The sequence below is a fragment of the Gorilla gorilla genome, chromosome 5 (assembly GCF_029281585.2).
Source record: "Gorilla gorilla gorilla isolate KB3781 chromosome 5, NHGRI_mGorGor1-v2.1_pri, whole genome shotgun sequence".
NCBI lineage: Eukaryota > Metazoa > Chordata > Mammalia > Primates > Hominidae > Gorilla > Gorilla gorilla.
This window is the reverse complement of record NC_073229.2, coordinates 168,528,009-168,544,485: the sequence shown is the minus strand read 5'-3', so window position 1 is coordinate 168,544,485 and position 16,477 is coordinate 168,528,009. Positions and strand designations below refer to the sequence as shown.

General features: G+C 39.0%; 1 protein-coding gene and 1 pseudogene across 7 annotated transcripts in view; both read right to left on the bottom strand.

The window, feature by feature from the left end:
• The window catches only part of UTRN (utrophin), a 562,884-nt gene that overhangs the window by 453,640 nt on the left and 92,767 nt on the right, over nucleotides 1-16,477 (bottom strand). The window lies entirely within an intron of this gene.
• Nucleotides 1,615-7,082, bottom strand: LOC101146292 (rhomboid-related protein 4-like; annotated as a pseudogene).

Below are 16,477 nucleotides of genomic sequence, written 5' to 3'. Positions count from 1 at the left end.
GTTAAAAATGGGGAAAAGGGGGTACATATTTCAAAGACTAGTTTGCATTTTCCTTTTTTCAGACACACACACACATACAAACACACATACTTCTTATTTTCTACTAGACAGGAATTCAGTAAAAGAACAAGAATTTGCCTGTGGCTTTTCAATTATGAGATTGAAATGTAACAAATTTCACACACTTACTAACCTCCACATCACAACAATTAAGGTAAACAATCTTGGCCCAGATCTTGGGCATGTAAAAATAGCAGACGAGTAACAGGACAACTAAAACTCCGTCATGCTATTCTGATCAGCCATTTTATCTGCCTAGAAATTTATACAGAACTTCCACAGTCTCAAATTATTTCAATCTTCATTATCAAGTCAATTCGTTATTTTAACTTCTCCAAAACAAAAATGTGTAAGAATACAACAAACATACATATAACTTGATTATAAATATATATGTAAAATATTAAGTGAATGAATATAATTTACACTGCATATACACCTTCTCTAAATGTATTCTTTCAAGCTCCCAAATTCAAACCGTGTTTTCCTTAGGCTTGGATTTTTGAAAACCATTTTGTTCCTGAAAGCCTTTGCTGGCTTAGCAAATCTTATCCATTAATGACCTTTCTCCATTAGAGGGATGAACACGAGACTGAATTAGAAGAAGAAAAATGTGTTAAATCCCTTAAGGCTGCTTTCCCAAATTCTTCCTCTAAATATTTTGCTCTTCTTAAAATGCTTTTGACATGCTCACACAGATCCAAAGGCCTTCACTGTTGCCTAGCCTGGAATTTTATTTCTGTGATAGGTAAAAGAAGTATAGCAAGACACATCAACAAAACTGCTTGATAAATCTTCAAGGAAACTGGTTTGAAAATGTTTTCACTTCACCAGCTCAAATGCGTATGGAAAATTGTTTTAGCAGAACGTAGCAACATATCTCAATTTAAATCCTAAACTGGAAATGTGGCAGAGAAGTTAGGAGTTGTTTCCCCTATGAAAGCACACAAATCACCTCTAAAACTCTACTGTTATTAGAGAGAAAGCATTATCCTCTAGTACACCATTTGAAGCAATTTAAGAGTGTCCAGTTGGCTGACACTAACATAACATGAGTTCCCTAAAGTGCAGCTTATTATTCAGGAAAGAAGCACCTAGACCTTTAGCCAAGAAAGAAATCTCTTATCGGATGATTTAAAACTTGGATTGATTTTATTAAGGCCTCTTTCACAAATGGAAAACTTAACACACCCTAAAAAGCCAATCTCTCATTAGCAAAGATTATTATTTTGGAAGTAACTAAAGCATTTCAGATCATATTCTCATTTCTTCTTTTTGTGGGCCCTACATGTGAATCACTCCCAATATAAATCTGCCACTCACACTTAGTTATGCCATTATGCTCTCTTGTTTCATCATACCCAATCACACCCAAACACTAATTCATTTATTCAAACAATATTTATTAAAATGTCAAATGGGAATAATAAATATTATATAATAATCTGTAAAATATTATAAATATGTAGACAAAGAAACAAAGCCAACAGGATACAGACTGCTCTCAAACAGAAATGTTTAACCTCCCTGAGTTTCTTTCAAAATCTGACATCCTCAGAGGACCTTAAAAAAGCCAAAATTAAAAATGTAGTTTTCAGAATTGTCAAAACTACCTAAGTGTACAAGAAGTTTAGATAATTAACATTTCAAATGATATTTTTGTGAGTTTGCCACATTTAAACATTGAAGTTATTAAAGCTAAAAACCGCATTTAAAACAGAGTTTCGCTTCACTCTGTAAAAAGCTAAATACAAGTTGATTTTTTTTTTAATGATATACTTTGCTTTAGTTTACAATGAACTAGTTGCTTGGGGAATGAATCCGATGGGCAATAATAACACAAGTGGACCATGTCTTCCCAAGATGCTGTGTCACCTCACTGGCTATCAAACCTGTGAAGCCATTATAGTCTCATTTCTTCTGAGAGAAGAAGCCCACAGGGCAGTGAGCTATTCCTGGTATTTTCTCAATCCCAGGGGCTGGCTCTTCATGCTCTCACCAGCTGTTCTTTTTCTCTCCGTACTGCTGTGTATATATCATAGCTCCTGGGTGCTTCTTCCTAATAACCTGGCCTGCCATAAAGATAATGATCCTGATAACTAGACTAGCCTGAACAATTGAAGTAATATCACTGTCCTGGATAACCAATAATTGGAGGGGAAAAAATGCCGGCACATGCTTCCATGATGTTCTTCAGAGGCCCTTGAGTGTGCATTAATGCAACAAGAATCCCAGCCAGATGCCCAGTGAAGGAAGTCCCTGGTGAGAATAAGTGAAAAGGCACAAGTGTGGCCCAACAAGCAAATCTGTTGAGGACAAGGAAGCCCAAAATGTTGACAAAGCCTCCAAGGCAATGATGGTTGTTAAGAAACTCCAAAGCAAACAAAACTCCTGGAAAAACCTACAGCACAGTACCTTCCGAAGCCAGGTTCATCCAGAAATTAGAGAAGATTGCAAGAGCAGGTACACCACCCCAGGGAACAGGGAAAATGTGGTGATGACACAGGCAAACCATCTACTTCCCAGTCTTCTTTCCAGATTATTCCTTTCCAGAGCACAGACGCCATATTGAAATACAAATGCCAATCATCAGCAATGGTGAGCAGGAGACAGCAGGCAATGCTGCCAGTCTTTCTGCTGGTAACTCCTCTCTGCCCTAAGGCAAGGAGAGGTGGAAATGGTGGAAGTGAGAAGGGAAAGGAAAACAACTCCACTCGTCAAAGGAGAAGACTGAGGCAGAAGTTAAATGAATTGTCCAGCATCACCCACCCAGCAAATGCTGGGCCACAGAGAGAACCAGGTCCAACTGACTGTGGAGCCCGTGTTCAATGCACTTCCATGTAGAAGGAGGTTAAAGAGAATTTAATGGAAAAAAGAAGGCTTTAAAATATATCTTGAAAAATAGATGAAGTACGGTTCATGCAAAGATGGGAAGGACATTCTAGATAGAATAAGCCTAGTCAATACCTCTTCATTTCAGCCTCAGACTCAATACCTCACAAAAAAGAACATGTTTAATATAATTGTGGTATCTACAAGAAAACACAGAGGGCTATAACATATAATGATGTCAAAATAAGGCTAAGACAATCCAAATTTCAAAAGTTTTCAATCCTGAAAACTGTATATGCCCATAAAAGAGAAGAAGGGTATGGAGTTAAAATATATGCTTTAAAAATGTTCTTGTAATAAAATCGAGATTATCTGAAAAAAATCAACCTCCTTAAGCAAGCACATGCTCTGCTAGCATGACCCAATGACCCATCCACTCTGCCCAAAACTGAAGGCAATTATGGAGCCTTGGGATCCTAGAATGTCTACAGCCACATCTGGACTGCATTTAGAATTTACATCATGTTCAGCATCAGAGGAACTTTTTTTTTTTTTAAGACCGAGTTTCGCTCTTATTGCCCAGGCTGGAGTGCAATGGTGTGATCTTGGCTCACTGCAACCTCTGCCTCCCAGGTTGAAGCGGTTCTCCTCCCTCAGCCTCCCAAGTAGCTAGGATTACAGGCGTGTGCCACCAAGCCTGGCTAATTTTTGTATTTTTAGTAGAGATGGGGTTTACCATCTTGGCCAGGCTTGTCTCGAACTCCTGACCTCGTGATCCACCCACCTTGGCCTCTCAAAGTGCTGGGATTACAGGCATGAGCCACTGCACCTGGCTAGAGGAACATATTTGTTCCAGCTGAGAACCAACCTAACCCACCAAAACTATCCACCTTACTATCACGGAGCCACAGAGGATAGGAGTAGGAAGTATATAAGAGGGTGCCTGATGGGATCCCATCCTGTGACCAGAGAGGTCAAGGACTTACCCCTCATGACACGCAGTTGGATGGTGCCATAAATCAAATCAAGATTCATGTCTCCTTACCTAGCTCTCCTCCTACTCACAAGACTGCCTCTTTTTAAAAACCTGTTTTATGGAGGTATAAAATTCACCTACCATACAATTCATCCACATACCTACCATACAACTCACCTACCATACAATTTACCCATTTAAATTCACCTACCATATAATTCACCCAATTAAAGTTTACAATTCAATCGTTTTTGGCATATTAATAGATTTTTTTTAATTGTGGTAAAATACATAACAATATTTGTGATTTCAGTCATTTTTAATCATACAATTCAGTGGCATTAGTTACACCTACAGTGTTATACAACCAGAACCACTATCTAGTCCCAAAACTTTTTCATCACACTGAACATAAACTCTGCTGTCATTAAGCAATAAGTCCCCATACCCACCAGCCCCTGGTAATAGCTAATCTACTATCCGTCTCTATGCATTTGCCTATTTAAGATATGTCATGTAAGTGGAATCATACAATATTGTCCTTTTGTGTCTGGCTTATTTCATTTAGCATAATGTTTTCAAGGTTTCATCCATGTTGTAGCTTGTATCAGAACTTCATTCTTTTATAAGGGTAAAAAATATTCCATTGTGTATATAAACTACAGTTTCTTTATCCATTTGTCTAAAGATGAGCACTAGTTGACCACTTTTTGGCTATTATGAACAATGCCACAATGAACACTGGTGTACAAGTATCTGTTTGAGTTCCCGATTTCAGTTCCTTTGGGTGTAGATGCAGGAGTGAAATTGCTAGGTTAATATATGGTAATTCTATGTTTAGATTTTTGAGGAACCAGCAAACTATTTCCCATAGTGGCTGCATCATTTTACATTTTCACCATAATGCATGAGAGTTCCAATTTCTCCATATCCTCACTAATATTTGTTATTTTCCTTTAAAAAAAAATGTATAGCCATCCTAGTGTAAGACTGACTTTGAAAACACAGAAACTACCTAACAAAACCCCCAAACTTAGACACCTCCTGAAGACTTTCTGAATGAGTTCAAGTTTAACAGCATGCTAACCTGAAGTAGCTGGGGTTCAGAAATTGCTTTTTCACATTTAATCCACACCATATTGCCAAATGATTGCTTTACTCTCAAAATAGTTATTTTCAGAATTAAATGTAACCATTAATTCCATCTTCTAATTTTAGTTTATTTACTTCTTAACCTGTTTTCTTTTCAACAAACTCGTTTTTTTAAACAATGCATAGGAATACAGGAGATAATGTTTTTCTACTTGCACTTTCTAGAGCGCATAAACTTAAACTGAAAGAATGTTTCTAAGATTTACAGGCATCCGACACTGTTTGAAACTTTTCCTCTAGAAATATATTTTGCAAAAAAAAAACAAAACTCAACATCTTTTCTATCAACCATATTATATGTGTTGCAAATGCAGAAAAACAGACTCCATTTATGGTGGTAGAGATTGTAAACCTTACATACAAACACTTCACTTTGAATTTTTGTCCTGGAGTGAAGATTTTCATTAAAATTGCTAGAAATATCATAGAACAAGGAGGGATTATTTAGGACACAGTGAATTAGTCATAATGATATGAGTCACTGTCATGAAAAGCCAACAGAAAACATTTTTTTATTGATTGACAAAAGGCTAAACTTATGAAAGAAAATTTCTATGAAATTAAATTCCTCACTTTATTATTATCAAATAAACATCTATTATGTTCTACAAACTGTCTGCAGAAATCTCAAGAAAAAGCAACTATCTCATTAACATATAATTCTAGATGTATAAGCCTGGAAAAAAAAATGGGGAAAACATTTTGAATGTAAAAACCATTCCAGTGATTTGACCTTCAGACTTTCTCATGACAAGTTCTACTTGTCAAAACAGCAGCAAAAATATGTCCTTGCAAGACTGCTAATTATTCAAATAATATTTTTCTCATTTTAATTACTTTATTTATTTCATTATTTTCCTCATTTTATGAGGGATCTTCCTCATAAATTCACAGAATAAAACAATATAATATCCAAGAAACAGCAATTTTCAAACAAAAAAAATATAAAATATCCAAAGAAAAAGAGAACAATACTTTACCCAAATATCTCTCCAGATGCATATATAGGAATGCTATGTTTTCTATAGAGCTAATGTAGGAAAACTTTCACTGTATGCCATGTGTCTTCTAAGATCATGACACTGGGTCATCATAGTCAAATAAAAAATATATTGTGAGAGAATACATATTGATATGGTTTGTCTGTGTCCTCACACAAATCTCATTTTGAATTGTAGCTCCCATAATTCCCATGGGTTATGGGAGGAACCTGGTAGGAGATAAATCATGGAGGTGGTTTACCCCATACTGTTCTTGTGGTAATGAATAAGTCTCATGAGAGCTGATGGTTTTATAAGGGGTTTCCCCTTTCCTTTGGCTCTCATTCTCTCTTGCCTGCTGCCATGAGAGACATCCCTTTGCCACGTGGAACTATGAGTCCATTATACCTCTTTTTCTTTATAAATTACCTAGTCTCCAGCATGTCCTTATTAGCAGCATAAGAAGAGACTAATGCACATATATATGATAATTCAATAATAAATTGAAAAGCATCAAGCAGTGAATGAGCATTGTAAAAGCCAATGATAACATTCTGAAGCCAACAACTCCAATGGATAAAATGGACCAGCAATAATACAGTTTGGCTTGCTTCCTTACTTCAGTTTAGTCCTCTGTGTGTCAGAGCCCATACAACACCTTGAGATAGACAATACCCAGACAACAGCAATCCACATACGTTAAAGCACTGATCTTTCCATTCTGCCAGAGAGGAGAGTCTCCACGTAGCATCAAAGAACAATGCAACCTCAAAAAACTCATGGGTCAAAGAGAAAGTGTCTCCAGCTCGTCAGGATTAGACATCTACAAAAGTTTACATAACCTTAAGGGCCACAATGAACATCCCCTCAAACAAATCTGCCAAGCCTTCTTTACTACACCCCATCATTTGGAGAATCACTGGAGCAAAGACTCTCCCCCTCTTTCTCTCCTCTTCATTTTCAGAACCCACCTCCTTCTGCCTGTTCTGCTTTTTTGAACATTCAAACCTCCCTCCATCCTGCATCACTGAATATTCTTTTTCAACACCCTTCTCTGGACCTGTCATGACACAGGCCGCCATCTTGGAATTCTCAGCCACAGAGCCGTCCTGCTGTACCAGTCTGGGCCCCCTGCACCATGTGGGTCAGTCTCTTTCTACCATTTCTCTTCTGGATTGTCTTTTTCCATCTTTTCTTTCTCTTCTTAAAACTTCCTATATAACGTCTATAATATACTTTAGAAGATTTCAACATACAAAGTGTAATATACTTTAGAAGATTTCAACATACAAAGTGTAATATGCTTGTGTTAAACTAGTTTAAGTCAGAAGCTTCAAACACTCTTGTTCATGAACTTCCAAAAGAATTTCCATGCACATTTTAAAGTTGACAACTGATATTTATCATAAATTTAAATCGTTAAAAAGATGTAATTTCTAGCATGTTGTTAAGGAGTTGCAAATTTAGCTCATTCAATTAATAGAAAATGCCTCCTCTGGTACCTAATCGGCAAAACTAGTCCTCACTGTCAAACTAATCAGCCAAAGCAGGTTTATTTTCTGACAAGAGGAGCCTGACTTGGTTTTGGATTTAAAAACCATGTTATAGGTGTTCCCAAACAACATCTCACTTCAGAATTCTCTTTCTAAGATAAAGGGATGGATGGATGGATGGATGGATGGATGGATGGATGGATGGATGGATGGATGGCAGCTGGACACAAAGCCTTGCCCTGGATGCAACAAGCACCAGCCATTTAAAAAATTTGTAAAGGATTGCTCTTTGTTTTGCATTCTTAAATTGTCCTCTTGTTTGATGCCTCACAGCAATGCAGCACAGTAAAATTTGAGGAGAGTGAGAGGTACGACTTTCTTTTATAAAGTCAAAAAGAAGAATTATGAAAGGAACGCTAAGAAAAGAGACAGCTAGGATGCTATCTTGGGTGCCTTAAGCACTACAAAAGCTTGCCAAGATCACAGTAAGACACACATATTCCAGTGTGCAAACCACACTAGAGGCTCACATTTGTCCCAAGCCAGTATAACATTCCAGAGAAGTTCAGCTATAATTTAATTAGAAAGGCTAAACTCCAGAGTGGACCACTACAAAGGCATCAGTTATCTTTATTTTCATCAACACCAGAGACTTTGTTAATTAATGAATGTGAGAAATGTGCTTTTACTGTGGCTTAATAATTGGCATAATTAGAATGTTAGAAATATTCTCCCACTGGTGATTTTAGTGTTATTCAATGAACAAGGATTGGTCAAAATATTTTCTAGACATGCCCCACCATTGATTAAACAGAATATAAAAATCTAGTGAGTCTGGGAGGCTAGATCCCTAAAGGTCCTATGTTCAGCCATTGGCTGGAGGATTTTAGTTATCTGCTGCTGATTATAAGACTAAATCCTCTCCCTAAGACAACATTGTCTAATAAAAAGATAATGCAAGTCACATACATAATTTTAAAAGCCGCATTAAAAAACAGGTAAAATGAATTTTTAGTAATATGTACTATTTAACCCAATATCTCCAAAACATTATCATTTCAACATATACTCAATATTTTAAAACATCTTGAAAATATATTTTATAGTCTTTTTTTCTTACTAAGCCTTTGAAATCCTGGGTGTATATTACATTTACAGCATTATTTCAATTCAGACTAGCTACAGTTCAGGAACTCAGCACCCAATGCACCAAATTATACAGCTCTAGAATATTGCTGCATTTACTTTAACTATGACCTTCAAACGGACACAGAGCTGTCGGGCACAGTGACTCACGCCTGTAATCCCAGCACTTTGGGAGGCCAAGGAGGGCAGATCACGAGGTCAGGAGATCGAGACCATCATGGCTAACATGGTGAAACCCTGTATTTTTGTAAAAATACAAAAATTAGATGGGTGTGGTGGTGCATGCCTATAGTCCCAGCTACTGGGGAGGCTGAGGCAGAAGAATGGTGTGAACCCCGGAGGCAGAGCTTGCAGTGAGCCGAGATTGCACCACTGCACTCTAGCCTGGGCGGCAGAGAGAGACTCTGTCTCAAAAAAAACAAAAAAGACACAGAGCTGCAGCTTACCAACTTTACATGCAGGCTGTATGAACTGTTTTTCGAGCCTACTTGCGAATAATGATTGCTTAATGAATGCCAATGTTCATGGCAGGATTTGGTCTGAAACTTGCCTTTATTATGACCCTTATAGGAAGACAGTGGCATTGGGAGCCAACATTACCAATCAAAGAAAAGCCAAAATTTATAATTATGCATAATCAAATTGGCTTAGGTCATTTTGTAAGACTTCTAGTCAAATAAACGGACATAATAAGAACTGGGGACCAGGCAAGTGGCTCACACCTGTAATCTCAGCTCTTTGGGATGCCTCCAGGAAGGATCTCTTGAGCTCAGGAGTTCAATATCAGCCTGGGTAACACAGGGAGACTCTGTCCCTACAAAAAATCAAAAAAGTATCTGGGTGTGGTGGTACATGCCTGTAGTACCACTTATTCAAGAGGCTGAGGTGGAAGGATTGCTTGAGCCCAGGAGTTTGAGGCTGCAGGGAATTGTGAATGCACCACTGCATTCCAGCCTAGGTGACCGAGCAAGACCTTGTGTCAAAAAAAAAAAAGAACTGGGAATATTTCCAACTCTTTGTTATGTTTGTTGTCTTAAGTTTTATATTTTCTAGTCATTTAATAACAATTAGTTGTACAACTATTTTGTGAAAAACACTGTACAAAGAAATAGTAACATTTACAGAGCATCTACTATGTGTCAGTCCCAAAAGAGATCCAGATGTTGCTTTCAAGGAAGCTGTGGTCCAGTGGCCTGGGATGGGTGGGGAAGGGACTAAGACAACAGAAAATTATAACTAATATATCAGGTACAGACACATTCATAAATTCATAGAAAAATATGTCTTGATGGGGATGAGAAGGGGATCACGGAAAGATTTGAGGAACAGGTTGCATTTGAGCTAGACCTTGAATTACTATGTTTGAGGCATGTAAAAATGGTTAGAAAGGCATTTGTAGAAGAGAGAACAGCTGCAGCAAAGTCCTAAAAACATGATGCAGACACAACTGTGAAGAGGTTCCTTTGGCTGGGTGGTTTTTTATCAGAGCTGTGATGCCACTGAATTTTGGAACAGGCTGCAGTTAAATTGCAGAGGACTTTGAAGGCCACAGCAAGGGGTTAAATGAGCAGGCAATGTGGGCCCTTGGCTTTTCCTGAGCAAGAGCGTGATATGATCAGAAGGGTGCTTTAGTGAGATTAACATGAAAAATGGACTCATGGCGAGGAAGGCCGGAAGAAAGTAAGCCAGTTTGAGGCTTATTAGAATTGCCCGTGCTAGACATCAGTGAGCCTGAAAGAGTAGAGAAGTAATGAGACAAGAAAGGGGGAAGGTGGATGCAATAGGTATTGAATTGAAGAGAGAAGGTTGCTGCTGGGACTTGGTGAGGTGGATGGGCATGATCATTATTATACAGCGTGTCTCCCGTTCTATTCTCAATTAGACTCTATGGCTCTTAAGAGACAAAATTTTATTTATTAGTGCTTTTGCCTCACATATTTACCATTTCTTTGTGATGAGAACACTTAAAATCTGCTCTCTATGCTATTTTCAAGTATACATCAAATTGTTATTAACTATGATCATCACCTTGTACAATAGATCTCTTGAAGTTATTCCTCCTGTCAAACTATATTCTTTGACCAGTATTACTCCAAGTCCCCCACCCCCATGCTGGGACTGGACTACTGAATTATTATAAGAGTAATGAAGGAAAGGCCGGGCACAGTGGCTCACACTTGTAATCCTAGCACTTTGGGAGGCCGAGATGGGCAGATCATCTGAGGTCAGGAGTTCAAGACCAGCCTGGCCAACATGGTAAAACCCTGTCTCTAGAAAAATACAAAAATTAGCTGTGCGTGGTGGCAGACGCCTGCAATCCCAGCTACTCAGGAGGCTGAGGCAGGAGAATCGCTTGAACCTGGGAGACAGAGGTTGCAGTGAGCCGAGATCATGCCACTGCACTCCAGCCTGGGCGACACAGCCAGACCCCATTACAGGGAAAAAAAAAAAAAAAGAGAGAGAGTAATGAAGGAGAAAGGGACGTGCAAAAACTTCTCAGACTTTGGTAACTTAAAGAATGGTGTCTCTCCATTAAAAAATAAAAAGTGCAAAAAAAATTTTTTTAAGCACAGAAAGAAATTGATTAAGGAAAGAAATTCCTCTTTGCACCAAAAAATGTGAGAGATTAGCAGGATACTCAGGTGAACTTATCAAGCAAGCCCGTGTGAAAGGAAAATAAATCTTGGGGCTCCAAAAATCACTAAGCTAAAGGGAAAAGTCAAGCTGGGAACTGCTTAGGGCAAACCTGCCTCCCATTTTATTCAGTCACCCCTCTGCTCGCTGAGATAAATGCATATCTGATTGCCTCCTTCAGAGAGGCTAATCAGATATTCAAAAGAATGCAACCGTTTGTCTCTTATTAACCTATGACCTGGAAGCCTCCTCCCCACTTAGAGTTGTCCTGCCTTTCCGAACCAAGCCAATGTTCATCTTAGGTATGTTGATTGATATCTCATGTCTCCCTAAAATGTGTAAAACCAAACTGTGCTCTGACCACCTTGGGAACACATCATCAGGACCTTCTGAGGCTGTGTCACAGGCACACACTCTCAATCTTGGCAAAATAAACTTCCTAAATTAACTGAGACCTCTGTCAGATATTCAGCGTTCATACCAGGAAAATGCAACGTTAGAGCCGACAGGAGAGGGTCTTCACACTGAGGAGCTCACACTCTCACAGGCATCTAGCTTTCCCAGTGTCCATCCATGAGAACTGTTTAAAAGTATATTTTCATGCATTAAAAAGGATACTAGCGGGTAGGGCAAGGTGGCTCATGTATGTAATCCCAGCACTTTGGCAGGCTCAAGTGGGTGGACTGCTTGAGCCACCAGCCTGGGCAACATGGCAAAACCTCATCTCTACAAAATAATACAAAACTTAGCCAGATGTGGTAGCACATGGCATGGTAGCACACGCCATGGTCCCAGCTACTCAGGTGGCTGAGGTGGGAAGATCACCTGAATCTGGGGAGGTGGAGACTGCAGTGAGCCGTGATCACACCACTGCACTCCAGTTTGGGTGAGTGAGATCCTGTCTTAAATAAATAAATAAATAAATAAATAATATTAGCCAGGCAGAATGGTCCACACCTGTAGTCCCAGCTACTCTGGAGGCTAGGGTGGGACAATCGCTTGAACCCAGGAGTTTGAGGCTGGAGTAAGCTATGGTTGTGCCACTGTACTCCAGTGGGACAACAAAGCAAGACTTTGTCTCTAAAAAAAAAAAAAAGGTTAAAAAAATGATATTCAGGTACATATAATGAATATGGAAAGACATGGAAGGATTTTCACAATGTATTAAGGGGTAATAAAACAGGTCATTAAAGAATATACACAGTGCTTCACTTATACGTAAGTGTACGTATGACAGAAAGCCAAGAGCCAAAATGTTGGCACTGTATCTGTACGTTAGAAGATTCTGAGTGACTCTGATATTCTATTATTTGTTAGCCATATTTTCTAAGTTTGTAATAAATACGTAATACCTTCTGTAACATTTTTTCTTTAATGCACCCATCTTGTAAAAGGTGTATTTTTCTCCACTTTAATGAGGACAAGTAGGAAAGGAAGAGAATTTGTCGGCTAAAAAATAAACTGGGCTGACACAAGATCTGTCTGTCTGCAGGTCTGTCTGCTTTGGTGGAGGATGGTGAGAATAAGGGAGACTTCTGCATATCTGTATTTACATGCAGACAGGAAGGATCTAGGAGGAAGGGAGATACTGTAGATGCCAACGCTCAACCAAAAACAAAAAGAGCTCCCAAATTCCAAAGGATGGGAGACAGAAATGTATCGGGAGCTAAGCTCCTAAACTGGATAAAGCCCACATATTTCTAAAAATGAAACTTGCTGGGTTACATCGCTTTATTTGCACCTGCCTGTCCAGTGGGTTTTCCACTTGGAAGTGAAAGAGAGTGCTAATTCTCTCTTCAGAGAGAGAAATAATGTAAAATAACTGTGTTTATGGAGGTCACTTTCTTCCCAGCTTCCAGTCTATTCACTACAGAAACACCGTGGAAGAGGGAGCTGAATCATTTAAAATACACCTTTTGCAATCAATTCAAGTATTTTAAGGCAAAATAATTAGTTATTAAAATGGGAAGAAGGCCGGGCACGGTGGCTCATGCCTGTAATCTCAGCACTTTGGGAGGCCAAGGCAGGAGGATCACTTAAGGTCAGGAGTTCAAGACGTGGACAATATGGTGAAACACCATCTCTACTAAAAATACAAAAATTAGCCAGGCATGGTGGCATGTACCTGTAATTTCCACTACTCAGGAGGCTGAGACATGAGAATCTCTTGAACCCAGGAGGCGGAGGTTGCAGTGAGCCAAGATCGCGCCACTGCACTCCAGCCTGGGCGACAAAGTGAATGAGACTCCATCTCAAAAAAATAAATAAATAAAATGGGAAGAAAAAAATAGAAGATTAAGGCAAAACAAAATGCTACCAACAGATCACACCAAACTACCTAGACTTTCTCCAAAGCCTAATATTTTACTCACTTTCAGAAAAAGAATAGAAACCTGGGAAAAAATGAGGAGTATCTGTCCTTTGCTTATGTACTTTGATGAAATGCCAACTACTACTATAAATAGCATTTTTTTTAAACAAGAAAAAATGGAGTATTTCGGAAGTGGTTTTTGGGTTTTTTTTTTATATTGAGTTTTTTTTGTCTTTATTTGGAGTCTTTTAATATCCGCCATGACAAGTTAAAAACAAAATGTAAGATCATAAAAAAAGGAAGAAGAGTCATTTTAATAATTAAATTTGTAAAATTGCACGTCCGCTAAAATGCAATCCTTTGTCCAAGATAAATATTTATAATAAGCAGGAAAAACAAGTCAGAAAGGAACACTGCATTCCCCTTCAAAACTCAGGGCTAAAAATTTCTTCCCATGGACATCACAGTTTAAAAATTGGCCCATAAAGCACAGAACTCTTTGCCTAAAAGGATATAAATTGGAAGTTAATAAATAAAATAATTGAAAGGTTTAGTCTCATATTGAAAAATACATATTCTTATTTTTAATTTTCATAACTATGAAAAATTCACATAAACTACTAATACTTTTTGTTTGTTTGTTTGAGACAGAGTCTCACTCTGTCAGCTAGGCTTGAGTGCAGTAGTATGATCACAGCTCACTGCAGCCTTCACTTCCCAGGCTCAAGTGATTCTCCCACCTCTGCCTCCCAGGTACCTGGAGGGCATGTGCCAACATGCCTGGCTAATTTTTGTATTTTTCTGTAGACACGAGGTTTCGCCATGTTGCCCTGGCTGGTCTCGAACTCCGGGGCTCAAGCAGTCCACCTGCCTACACCACACAAAGTGCTGGGATAACAAGCATGAACCACTGCTCCCAGCCTTACTAATGCATTTTTTAATTAAAAAGCTTATTCAGGTAGGGTTGGATGAGGGGGACAGATAAAATCCATTGCCTGAGCAAAAGCGTAAGAAACTTCATTTACAGGCCACTCCCCTTCCTAATGACTTCCTTCATGTTAACTTCTTGTCACTGTTAAAAATTAGGGTTCTGGGCCAGGGACAGTGGCTCATGCCTATAATCCCAGCACTTTGGGAGGCTGAGGCAGGTGGATCATCTGAAGTCAAAAGTTCAAGACCAGCCTGGTCAACATGATGAAACCTTGTCTCTACTAAAAATACAAAAATTAGCCAGGTGTGGTGGTGTGCGCTTGTAATCCCAGCTACTCAGGAGGCTGAGGCAGGAGAATCACTTGAACTTAAGAGGCGGAGGTTGCACTGAGCCGAGATCGCACCTCTGCACTCAAGCCTGAGCGAAAGAGCAAGACTCCGTCAAAAAAAAAAAAAAAAAAATAGGGTTCTGCCAGCACTATCTTTATTTAATAGTCTACTGTGAGTCTGACATTTATTTGCCTTTAAAAGAAAAAATTAGTAAATTCAGTCTATACTATCACTGGGTACTGCAAACTTGCTAATTATATCTTCAGTGTAAAACAGCTCTTCCTCTCATTTGTCTTGAACATTTGCTGGTCTTTTAAGCATCAAAAAGTCCAGATAACTGTTGAAGGTTAGAAGAATAAGTTTATGTTTGCTTTTCTGAAATAATTAAGCTTATAGCTGGTAAGTATGTCTTCTTTCCACTTTCATATTTTTAGACTGAAGAGTACGGATCACCTTAGTCAGTTTTACAAAAGTAACAAATGCATTCGCTCCGGGACTTGGGTTTCCTTCACTAGAATACCTTCCACTGTTAAATCATTTAAGTAGGAGACCAGAATCTCAGATCGTAATCCATGTGCACAGTCAACATGGCTTTGCAAAGGAAGGATAACGTTCTCTGTTTTCTTTCTTGTCTCCTTCCTAAGGACACCCCAAAACCTAGCGTTTTTCTGCATTACAGCACTGCAATGGCATCTTTTAGGAACACTAGAATTACTCCCTTCCCTGAACCTATGGACTGTATAAAATATAACTCGTGATCACAAATTTTTCTTGGAGGTTAGCAAGAGTGAATCAAACAAAAAGATTTGGATGAATGATCTTTCCTCAAAACTTTAGCATTTCCCTCAAGATAAGAGTAAGCTAACCACCATTACCTAGGGTTATGTCAAGGAGAAACGGGATCTGAGTAAAAAGCATATGCAATGATATAACCAAAAGAACTGAAAGCAGAATCTCAGAGATATTTGTACATCCATGTTAATAGGAACGCTATTCACAAAAGCTAAAAGATGGAAGAAACCCAAGTGTCCACGAACAGATCAATTAATTAGCAAAATGTGATATTTACATAAAATGGAATAATAACCAGCCTTGAAGAGAAAGGAAATTCGGACACATGCTACAACATGGATGAACATGGAGGACAGTATGCTAAGTGACACAGCCAGTCACATAAAGAAAACTAAGGTATGATCCCACTCACATGAGGTACCTAGAATAGTGAAAGTAAAATGGTGGTTGCCAAGGGCTAGGAGGAGAGAGGAGAGAGGAGTGAGGAGTTGTTGTTTAATGTGGCGGTTCCTAACCTTTTTGGCACCAAAAAGGAACCGGTTTTGTGAAAGACAATTTTTCCATGGGCAGGGCAGTGGGGGAGGCAGTGGGGGAGTGGTTTCGGGATGAAACTGTTTCACCACAGATCATCAGGCATTAGTTAGATTCTAATAAGGAGTGTACAACCTACATCCCTCACATGCACCTATGAGAATCTAATGCCGCTGCTGATCTGACAGGAGGCAGAGCTCAGGAGGTAATGCTCGATCACCCACCGCTCACCCCCTGCTGTGTGACTCGGCTCCTAACAGGCAACAGACTAGTAGCGACCTGTGGCCCAGGGCTTGGGGACCCCTGGTTT